The sequence below is a fragment of the Nicotiana tabacum genome, chromosome 1 (assembly GCF_000715075.1).
Source record: "Nicotiana tabacum cultivar K326 chromosome 1, ASM71507v2, whole genome shotgun sequence".
Classification (NCBI taxonomy): Eukaryota; Viridiplantae; Streptophyta; class Magnoliopsida; order Solanales; family Solanaceae; genus Nicotiana; species Nicotiana tabacum.
Genome location: NC_134080.1, coordinates 35646748 through 35659403, shown reverse-complemented (window position 1 = coordinate 35659403; position 12656 = coordinate 35646748). Strand labels below are relative to the sequence as shown.

Sequence of the window (12656 nt, the reverse complement as noted above, 5' to 3'; positions counted from 1 at the left end):
ATTCACTTAGAAAATGGATAACTAATGGGTTTAACCTTTATATTATAAAGCATCAAATTTGGGGTTTTTCAAGTTTGGGATACTAGAGATTCTCCCAAAAGTTATCATATTCAAGAAGCCATGAATAATGTGGATATCCATATTATCCGCCGGTCATCACCCTTTTTTATCCGTATTAAATATAGGTATGGTCGGACAATTTATCCGTTTTGTATTTCCTGTTTTTGACCCGCTCATATCCGACTCGACCCGTACGTTTACTATGTTCATACAATTTAAGAAACCCACGTGACACATCCGCCCATGTATCCACTGGTCAATATATGAAACCCAGTCTATTATCCGTAGTACTACTTGTGACTTGTCTATATATTGGAATTGGCTCCCGTAGAAAGAAAGGAACAAGAACGAAAATCACCAATTAACCATGAAAAACGTACGCTTTCAAAACGGCGTTATACGCCAAATTTTGACATCAAACTGCATTTTCTTGATCATGATTTACTTGGTTGAATATACCCTTCCTCAAGATCCCATCAAGTGTATAACCAAAAATTCAAACTGCACCATCACAAATATCTATGGCTCATTTCCGGATCGGAGCATTTGTCGTGCAGCTGAAGTCACGTATCCTACCAGAGAAGAAGAGCTCATATCAGCAGTGGGAAAAGCAACTAAGGAGAAAAGGAAAGTGAGAGTAGCGAGTATTCCTAAGTTGGTTTGTCCTGGCGAGGATGATGGCCTCATTATCAGTACAAAACTCCTTAATAAGGTACTACATACTGTCGTACTCTAAAAAGCTTAAACTATTAAAAATTGCACCCTTTTAAATTATTTTAATTATATTATGTCTCAACAGGTACAGATAAAGGATCGACAAAACATGAAGATGAGGGTGGATAGTGGGACTAATACTAAGGGATTTGATCGATGAGGCAGCACGGGTTGATCTGGCGCTGCCTCATTCACCTTATTGGTGGGGAATGAGTGTTGGTGGTTTGCTAGGTACCGGTGTACATGGCAGCTCTCTTTGGGGCCTGGGAAGTGCAGTGAATAACTATGTAGTTGAGCTTCGGATCGTCACACCAGCTACAGAAGAAGAAGGCTATGCAAAAGTCCGGACCCTTGACACTGCTAATCCTGAGTTCTATGCAGCTAAATTGTCACTTGGAGTTCTTGGAGTCATTTCACAGGTATATAAATCACCTTATTTTCCTTCTTAATTATCTGTATAATATGCAACATGTTCTGAAATTATCAGGAGTTACGTAAAATCTCATAGTAAAATATAGTGGTCGCCAGGTAGTGGAACTAACTTTTGTACATTTTTGTATCATTTGTGAATTGTGATAGAGTATACGTGAAAAAGGGACCTAAAGCCAAAGTTTAATATGAGGCCTAAAAAAAAAACTTGTTAATAATTTTTTTATAATCGATTTCCTCTAATAATTCCCTTTCAATTGATAATATAGCCAACAAATTTAATCTATCTTGAGACATTGTTAATCTTAGGTAAGATTTGTAAATTCTAATCTTGAAAACTTCTTTTCTTTGAGGCAACTGCAACAGAAAAACTTTATTTTTATACGAAAAGTGCTAAATATTTTTTTTAAATACCTATAAATCTATTATTTTAAAAAAAATGGCTCCCCAAAATTTAGGGCCTAACACAAAAGCCTTACTTGGATGTACATTAGAGCCGGCCCTGCCTATATAAAACCCCATGCAATATCAAATGACATGGAGAGTAGCTTTGCTCTCTTTGTTGTTACACAATTAAGGATAGATAAGTATAACATTAATTTACTAAGAACTTTAATCCTTTCTTATTGACTTTGGTAATTACATCCCTTCATGTTGATATATATATATATACCTTTCTTAACACGGTTTTAGAACATATATTATATTACATGTCTGCACCCTTCTTCACACGGTTTTAGAAAATTAGTATTGTTACTCTCTCCGTTCTCATTTAGTTATAATATTAAGTTTTGTTTTTCGAGAGTTAAATTATATAAATTTTGAGTACTTAATATTTTAATATGTATTTTTCACCATATTGATAAAGCAATTGTAATTCATACTTTAATACTTTTTGTATAGTTTTTAAATATTTAAATTTTAATATTAAAACATTGAAATATTGTAATTCATATGTTAGCTTCAATAATTAGTTGGAAATTTACAATCAGTTGACCACTATTTTTAACATTAATGTAATGGACGTATAAGTCTTAACAACCCATTGCACACCAACTAATAGAGCTGTTAGGGGTCGTTTCGTTTAGAAACAAGTTAGGTAGAGATTTTAACACGAAAATCATTTGTATATGAATCAAGGCCGACTCTAATGCTTTAGCTAATAAGGCTTGTGTCTTAGACTCCAAATTCGGAGTTCAATTATTTTTTAGAAATAATAGGTATACAATTATTTAAATAAAATAAATTTAGATTTTTAGTATAAAAATAGACTGTATCGTATAAAAGGAACGATTTTTTTTTAAATATGTAAATAAAGTAACCGTTTGATTATTTAAAAAAACTTGTAAAGTGTGAATTGAAATTGATTTGAAAAAAAAATAGTATAAATAGAAGATATTATATACTCAACCAAATAAAAAGGCTTGATTTTTTTCAAATGTTTATATTGCTTAAAAAATAGGGTTATCAGTTCCTATAATAATTTTCTCAGCGGAAACAAGTTTTTCAAAATTAAAATTGACAAATCCTAGTTAAGATAACCAATGTCTCAAGATTAGCTATAATATCAATTGAAAAGGATTTTTTGGAAGAGATCGATTACAAAATAATAATTAACAACTTTGCATCTCAAAAGGTTAGAAGAATAGACTTTAAACAAAAATATATATTAGAATCTTTAAAAAAAAATTAGGTCTCATATCAAACTTTAGTTTTAGGCCACATATGAGCTTGAGCCGCCCCTGATATGAATTAGTAATATAGGTATTGTGATACAAAGATTATTTGTATCGGACGCTTGGTTATTTGTACATAAAATGAGATATACGAGATAAAAGATAAAAATATGAGTTAATTTTTCAAACCCCAAAACAGACAGAAAGAGTATGAGGGAAGGGAGGGAACTATGGACCCTCCTACATTCTTTTGACGTTAACAAGCTCGGGACGGATACACCTTGGGGCAAGCGGACGTAATACTGTTTCGTCAAATTTTTTATTAAATATGTATATATAGATAGTATACAAAATAAAGAAAGAACACTGTTCGCTACTATAGTGATTTATTCATTCGTTCATTTCTTCAAATATTGATACTGTTTACTAAAAATTCTGCATACGATACTGAACGAGCTTCTCTGTTTTATATATGTAGGTTACTTTCAAGTTACAACCAATGTTCAAACGCAATATCACATTTGTAGAAAAGAGTGATTCAAACTTGGGAGGTCGTCACCCAAGGAAGAAAACATGAATTCGCAGATTTCTCTTGGTTCCCAAGTCAAAGAAAAGTACTTTACAAGAAGGAAAGAAGAACAACTTATCAAAAATATTGTGTCGTGGCAAGCACACACACATAAAAGTGACCCCACTAGACACGGCTTCGTAGACCCCCTAGGACTCCTGAATCTAGGCTCTGATACCAAGATTTGTCACGCCCCGAACCATGGCCTGGGCATAACGCGACACTCGATGCCTGACTGCATATGACCGAGCGAACCAACTGTATGGCTGGATAAACATGTGGTATAACTGTAAGTTAGATGTAAATATATAATATGATGATCTACTAAAGAGTCTGACTGAAATATCATAAATACGGAAAATACTGAAAGGTCTGCAAGTATAAACGAGTAGCCGGCAAGGCTAACACATAAAAGCCTGCTAATATCTGACTGACTGGGTTATGGTCTACGAAGCCTCTAAAGAATACTAAAAATGCTAACTGTTTGCCGGGACAAGGTCCCCGGTATACCTTATTAAATGAAATACTATAATGACTGAAAAAGAGAGGGATAGTGCCCCGAAAGACTGGGGCTCACTAATAGATGATACGAGATGTCCTAGCAAGCAAAATCGTCAACCTGAAAATTGTTACCTGCCTCGCGAGATGCAGGCCTCGGGCAAAAAGGGACGTTAATGCATTTGAATTGCATTGGTATGTAAAACAATTGAAGGAAAGAATTGTAAATATCGTAACTGAAAATGATAACTGATAACTCATAACTGCCAGGGCATACAAGCGGTTTCGACCACCGCTTGCATTACTAGACTTTGTTGCACCGTGCCCTTGTTGGGCCTGAGAGTTATGAGGGGCTATTGAATTGGTGGACTGAGCTACATTGCCTCCATTGTTCTGCTTTGCTGATGGATAATCCCTCAAGAAGTGGCCCTGCTGACCACACCCAAAGCAACCATTTGTGCCCGAACGACACAACCCTGGGTGCCTCCACACGTGTTGCAAATAGGGAAACCAGAGACTCTGTAGCCCACATTAGCATGTGATTGTGAGCCTACTATTTTGAAATTCTGATTTTTCTTGTTGAACTTTGACCTCTGAACTGGTGCACTAGCTGAAGATGGAGCAAGTCCTGATTTTGATTTCTAGAAAAACTGGCGATTGCCTCCTACTTGAGATCTCCCATGGTTGAAATTTCCTGCAAACTTAGCTCTCTTGCTGAATTCCCTGTCCTTTTCTCTCTGTAGCCGCTCTTCTTCCTTCAACCTTTCTTCGTTCCCTTGAACAAAGGCAACCATCTTAGTGATGGTCATGTCATTATTCTAAGCAGCTATATTAGCATTATCAAACAAGTCATCTGAAAGCCCTAAAATAAACCGCCTAACTCTGGCCCTCATATCACGTACCATTTCTGGAGCATACTTAGCCAGAGAGACGAACTTGAGGTAGTACTCATTCACACTCATATCATTCTGTTTAAGTCTCTCAAACTCCAAAGTCTTAGCTTCCAAGACCTCAATGGGTAGAAAATGCTCAAGAAACATATTTGTAAACTCCTTCCAAGTTGCAGAAGCTGAATCCTCCCCTCGGGACTCTTCCCATATTTCATACCAAGTGTTGGAAAAATTCTTCAGCTGGTACGCGGCAAGCTCTGCTGCCTTAGTATCTGTAGCACGCATCACTCGAAATATCTTGTCACGCTCTGAACTATGGCCTGAGCGTAACACGACACTCGGTGCCTGACTGCATGTGACCAAGCAAACCAACTGTATGGTTGGATCAACATATGGTATAACTGTAAGCTAGATGTAAATATATAACATGATGATCTACTAAATAGTCTGACTGAAATATCATAGATGTGGAAAATACTGAAAGGTCTGCAAGTATAAATGAGTAGCCGATAAGGCTAGCACATAAAAGCCTGCTAATATCTGACTGACTGGGTTATGGTCTACGAAGCCTCTAAAGAATACTGAAAATACTAACTGTTTACCGGGACAAGGTCCCCGGTATACCTTATTAACTGAAATACTATAATGACTGAAAAAGGGAGGGATAGTGCCCCGAAAGACTGGGGCTCACCAATAGCAGATACGAGATGTCCTAGCAAGAAGAATCATCAACCTGAAAAATCGTTACTTGCATTGCGAGATGCAGGCCCCGGGAAAAAAGGACGTCATTGTATTTGAGCTGCACTGGTATGTAAAACAACTACAGGAAAGAACTGTAAATACTGTAACTAAAACTGATAACTGATAACTGAACTAAACATAGGAAGTAAGGTTATGAATACTCCCTCTTCTGAATGATGAACCAACTGTTTATCTGAATAAATAGACTGCGGCCTCGGGCCCAAGTATACATATACATAACTGTGCCCTCAGGCCCACAATGCGTAAAGTATTGTCATATATATATATATATGTGTGTGTGTGTGTGTGTATGTATGTGTGTGTGTATGTATGCGTGTGTGTATGTGTGTGTGTGCAACCTCGGTCCCAAGTATACGTATACATAACTGCGACCTTAGGCCCAAATATAGGCGTTCAACATTCAGGAACTTAGAATCAGGAACTCATAAATCATACTACAATACATCAAACTGAAATACATGATACTAGAATAATGAATAGGGCTAGATTGAGATGTATATTCATAATAAGTTGATTTGTCATAATTGAAACTCATAGAATATCGAATGATTATGACAATGTGCCATCTAGAGAATAGAAGTTCTGCTATTATTCATGTAGCTAGGCATAATTACTTTCCGAAAAAACTAGTAATAGTCATAATGAATGGGACGTAGGGAGAATCATAGACATTCCCAAACCTAAAGAGTTAGCCTCACATACCTTAGTTTTGCCCCTTAGTGATACTATAATGATCCACAATACTAAGAACCTTCAATCTACAATAACAACATCTAATGGAACCAATATTAGTAACAAATTCCATAACTTAAGCCATTTAGGCATATTATCAAACACCTTGTAGGCATAAATCTCTATATCCCATTACCATATAATTAGTACATCCAACTACCACCAGTAATCAACAATTTATCCCACCATCATGATTAACCAATTTATAACTTCCAACATCACATATGTGACCATCCATCCACACCCAACCAACAAAGTTCTATTAAATAATCACTTGTTCTATCTCTACCATAGTTATGTAATTAAATTGGGAATTTAATGAATTCCAATCACCATACCAATATTTCTATTACTTATTCATACTCATATTCCCTTAATAAAACCATACATGTAAGTCTAAGGGTGTAGAATTACTTTTTTGGAAGAAATCTTACAAAAACCTCCTTTGAGTTCTTGAAGAAATTTCTTGAAGATCTATCTATGTTATGTGTAGATTTCATCAATACTAGTGTAGAAATAATGGAATTTCATACCAAGATAATGGGGATTGCTTACTTTGAAGAGGGTAGGAGTTGGTGCTCTTGAGTGGGTGAAGAAGAACCCCAAGGGTTGTCCAAATAGAATAGGGAAAATAATCCTGAAATTGTGTTTATAATCCCAGATTTCGGATGCAGACGTGGATGCTTCGCATTCGAGAAGTCCTCTACTCAGGAGCTCGGATGATATGCGGATGCTATGGGATCACTTCATGCCAGCCCCTCTGTTCGGACGCGGCCTCGGATTTTTCGTATCCGCACAGTCCTTTGTCAGCCTTTGGTAATTTGGTCATAACTTCTTGTAGGAAAGTCTAAATGACGAACGGTTTGAATAATTAGAAACTAGACTCAAATACCTTTCATTTGATAGGTTGTGAATCATCTAAAACCTTATATGTCTGTATATATGCTCGTCGAAAATATGGTCGTGTGCGCACTCATTTGGAATTTTAGTCTATCATGTAATTTTCCGACTTGGCTAAGACTTAGGTCTCTCCTTGGGCCCTAAATCCCTTATGATATACCTCGTACACTTATTATCATCACAAATTAATTACCATCACGTTAATACTCATTTAATGGATCCACAACCGATTCAAATTTACGGGGTGTTACATTATCTCCCCCTTGGGATCATTTGTCCTCGAATGATTGTCCTTGTTGTATCTTCGGCTATCTCCAGACCTTAAATGGGTCTAGTTGGAACATGAATATTAATTAACACTTTCATACTAAACTAAATGAATACAAGATTACTGAAGCTGATGAGATACTGAACTGGATAGGTGCTAGACTGAATGGCTACTAAACTGACTAAATATTGAAAGACATGAAGATTGTTATATAAGGTCTGAGGGAGAAGGTTAGTTACCGTCTAGATTCTCTGCTTGCTCTTCAAAAAGATGGGGATATATGGACTTCATGTCTCCTTCAGCTTCCCACGTTGCCTCTTCAACCTTTTGATTTCTCCAAAGCACTTTCACTGAAGCAATTTTCTTAGTTCTGAGCTTGCGAATTTTACGATCAAGGATAGCCACTGGAATTTCTACATAAGTCATGATGTCTTTAACCCCTATAGTCTCCATAGGAACCACAAGAGAAGGGTCTCCCATGAATTTCTTTAACATAGAAACGTGAAACACTGGGTGTACAACAAAAAATTCTTGTGGCAATTCTAACTCATAAGCCACTTGCCCGATCCTTCGCAGGATTCTATATGGCCCAATATAGCGGGGACAAAGCTTCCCCTTCTTCCCAAATCTCATAACTCCTTTCATAGACAAAACTTTCAAAAACACCCAATCATCCACTTGAAACTCTAGGTCTCTACGTCGCACGTCCGAATAGGACTTTTGGCGACTCTGAGCCATCTTCAAATGCTCTTGAATTAACTTGACCTTGTCCATCGCCTGATAGATCAAATTGGGTCCTAACAACTCCGCTTCACCAACTTTGAACCAACTAATTGGTGACCTACACATTCGCCCATACAGAGCTTCGCACTATGCCATCTTTATACTAGATTGATATCTGTTATTATAAGCAAACTCAGTGAGGGGTAGATGATCATCCCAATTACCTTTAAAATCGATAACACACACCCTCAACATATCCTCAAGAGTTTGAATGGTGCGTTCCGCCTGGCCATCTGTTTGAGGATGAAAAGCGAAGCTGAGGTTCACCCTTGTGCCCAACCCCTTCTGAAAGGATTTCCAAAAGTTTGATGTGAACTAAGCATCACGATCTGGGATGTTGGACAAAGGAGTCCCATGCAATTAGACAATTTCTTGGATATACAACTTGGCATAATCCTCAGCTGAATTTGTAGTCTTCACTGGCAAGAAGTGAGTTGACTTGGTAAGTTGGTCTACAATCACCCAAATCGAATTATGCTTCCGAAACGAGTGAGGTAGAACTGTTATGAAGTCCATGTTTAACATCTCCCATTTCCAAACGGGAATTTCTATACCCTGAGTTAAACTACTAGGCCTCTGGTGTTCGCTTTCACTTGCTGACAGTTTGGACACTTAGCCACAAAACCTGCTATGTTCTTTTTCATATCGTTCCACCAATAAATCTCCTTAAGATCATGATACATCTTTGTGGAACCTTGGTGAATAGAATACCTGGAATCGTGGGCTTCTGACATAATTTACTCTTTGAGACTATCTACGTCTGGAACGCATAGTCTGCCTTTGTACCTTAAAGTACCATCATTTCCCCCTTGTTCAAAAGCTGTAGTCTTGTGTTTGTGAATTCCCTCCTTTAATTACAATAAGTAGGGATCACTGAACTGCTTTTTCTTCACTTCGGCTACTAAGGAGGATTCAGCCTTGTTCTGAAAAACAACGCCACCATCTTCGGAGTCCAAAAGTCAAACTCCTATACTTGCTAAGCGATGGACTTCCTTCATCATAGTTCATTTGTCTGCCTCAACATGAGGTAAGCTTCCCATAGAACGCCGACTGAGAGCATCGACTACAACATTGGTCTTCCCCGGATGATAGAGGATATCAACATCATAATCTTTAAGTAATTCGAGCCACCTCCTCTGACATAGATTCAATTCTCTTTGATTGAAGATGTAATGGAGGCTCTTGTGATCTGTAAAAAATGTCAACATGCACCCCATACAAATAATGGCGCCAGATCTTAAGTGCAAACAACATAGCTGCTAATTCAAGATCATGAGTCGGATAATTCTTCTCGTGAGCCTTGAGTTGTCTCGATGAGTAGGCTTTGACTTTACCATGTTGCATTAACTAAGACCAAACCCTGAAGCATCACAATAAACAACGAACCCTTCAGTTCTTTCCAGTAGTATTAAGACTGGAGCTGAAGTCAACCTCTTCTTTAACTCATCGAAACTTTTCTCGCAAGCGTCCGACCATTGAAACATGACTTTCTTCTAAGTTAATCTAGTCAAAGGGGACGAGATAGAAGAAAATCTCTTTACGACACGCCTATAATAGCCTGCTAGACCCAAGAAACTTCTTATATAGGATACTGAGGTGGGTCTGGGCCAATTCTTCACTGCATCTATTTATTGAAAGTCTACTTACACGCCTTCCCCTGAGATGACGTGGCCCAAAAATGCTACTGATTTTAACCAGAATTCACACTTAGAAAATTTCGCATATAACTTGTGATCCTGCAGTGTCTGCAACACAATTCTGAGATGTTCTACATTGTCAGTATCGCTACGGGAATAAATCAAGATATCATCAATAAACACAATAACTAACAAATCAAGATAGGGCTTAAAGGCCCTATTCATAAGGTCCATGAAAACTGCTGGTGCATTCGTTAAACCAAATGATATTACCAAAAATTCAAAATGCCCATACCGAGTCCTGAAAGCTGTTTTTGGAATATCGACTTCCTTAACCTTCAACTGATAGTATCCCGATCTGAGGTCAATCTTGGAATAACACTGGGCACCCTGAAGTTGATCAAATAAATTATCCATTCTAGGAAGAGGGTACTTGTTCTTGATGGTGACTTTATTCAACTGACGATAGTCAATGCACATGCGCAAAGACTCATCCTTCTTTCGGACAAACAAGACCGGTGCGCCCCAAGGTGAGAAACTTGGCCTTATAAATCCCTTATCTAGAAGATCTTTCAACTGGACTTTTAGCTCTTTCAACTCTCCTGGAGCCATTCTATAAGGTGGAATAGATATAGGCTTGGTGCCGGGGAGTAGATCAATTCCAAAGTCAATCTCTCTATCGGGAGGGACTCCGGGAAGATCTTCGGGAAACACTTTGAGAACTCATTTACAATTGGTACCGACTGGAGAGTGGGAATTTGAGTATCTGCATTCTTAACCTGAACCACGTGATAGATATATCCTTTGGAGATCATCTTTCTGGCTTTAATATAGGAAATAAACCTACCCCTAGGTGTTACTGCATCACCTTTCCATTCTAAGACTGGTTCACCGAGAAATTCAAAACTCACTATTTTAGTTCTACAACCCACTGTGGCATAACAAGACTCTAACCAATCCATGACCATGATCACATCGAAGTCTACCATCTCTAATTCTACTAAGTCTGCTACAGTAAGGCGATGATACACTTTGACTGGACATCCCCTATAGATACATCTTGCTATAATTGATTCTCCAACTGGAGTGGATACTTCAAAAGTTTCACACAACTTTTCTAGTTCTATCCCAAATTTCTTAGAAATATATGGAGTTACATAAGAGAGGGTAGATCCCGGATCTATAAGAGCGTAGACATCAAAAGTGAATATCGTTAGCATACCTGTGACAATATATCCCCAAGCCTCCGTATCCTGACGGTCTTCCAGGGCATACAAGCGGTTTCGACCACAACCTACATTACTAGACTTTGCTACACCGTGCCCTTATTGGGCCTGAGAGTTATGAGGGGCTGTTGAATTAGTGGACTAAGCTACATTGCCTCCATTGTTCTGCTTTGTTGATGGACAATCCCTCAAGAAGTGGCCCCGCTGACCGCACCCAAAGCAACCATTTGTTCCCGAACGACACAACCCTAGGTGCCTCTTACCACATGTGTTGCAAATAGGGAAATCAGGGACTCTGTAGCCCACACTAGCATGTGATTGTGAGTCTGCTGTTTTGAAATTCTCATTTTTCTTGTTGAACTTTGACCTCTGAACTGGTGCACTAGCTGAAGATGGAGCAGGTCCTGATTTTGATTTCTTAAAAAACTGGCGATTGCCTCCTGCTTGAGATCTCCCATGGTTGAAATTTGTTGCAGACTTAGCTCTCTTGTTGAATTATCTGTCCTTCTCTCTATGTAGTCGCTCTTCTTCCTTCAACCTGTCTTCATTCCCTTGAACAAAGGCAACCATCTTAGTGATGGTCATGTCATTATTCTGAGAAGCTATATTAGCATCATCAAACAAGTCATCTGAAAGCCCAAAACAAATCGCCTAACTCTGGCCCTCATATCACGTACCATTTCTGAAGCATACTTAGCCAGAGAGACGAACTTGAGTTAGTACTCATTCACACTCATATCATTCTGTTTAAGTGTCTCAAACTCCAAAGCCTTAGTTTCCAAGACCTCAATGGGTAGAAAATGCTCAAGAAACGCATCTGTAAACCCTTTCCAAGTTGCAGAAGCTGCATACTCCCCTCGGGACTCTTCCCATGTTTCATACCAAGTGTTGGCAACATCTTTCAGCTTACTGCCTCAGTGTCTATAGCATGTATCAATGAATTTTTGTGGATCCTCATATAGTTTTGACCCTGAGAATACTGGAGGTTTCATGTTGAAGAATTCCCTATACCTGGAACTACCCGTCTCATGAACAACACATGTTCCCTTCCTTTGAACCTGGGTAGCCACAATCTGGGTGAGCAATTGGATAGCTCCCTTGACATCTATGTTTGAAGCACTAGGCATTGAGCTCAATGAAACCCCTGGGCCGGAGTGTCCTCCTTTTGAACAACATTAGTCGTACCCTCTGGCTAGAAGCTGAGGACCTCCTGGGTACTTTCTCTTTGTAGATATTTTTCTGAAATACACAATTCGCAAGAGTTAGAAAGATTAATGAAAGCATAGCTCTAACTGCACGATCTAGAGTACGAAAGAAATGGAACAATCCTAGATGTCTTGGTGGTTAACTGTTTACACGTTTGGCATGAACACACACATAAAAGTGACCCCACTGGACACGGCTTCATAGGGTACCTAAGACTCCTGACCCTGGGCTCTGATACCAACCTTTGTCACGCTCCGAACCATGGCCTGGGCGTAACATGTCACTCGGTGCCTGACTGCATGTGACC

General features: G+C 38.5%; 1 pseudogene; it reads left to right on the top strand.

The window, feature by feature from the left end:
* Positions 1 to 408: 408 nt before the first annotated feature.
* The window catches only part of LOC107813849 (putative L-gulonolactone oxidase 6), a 44027-nt pseudogene continuing 31779 nt past the window's right edge, over positions 409 to 12656 (top strand).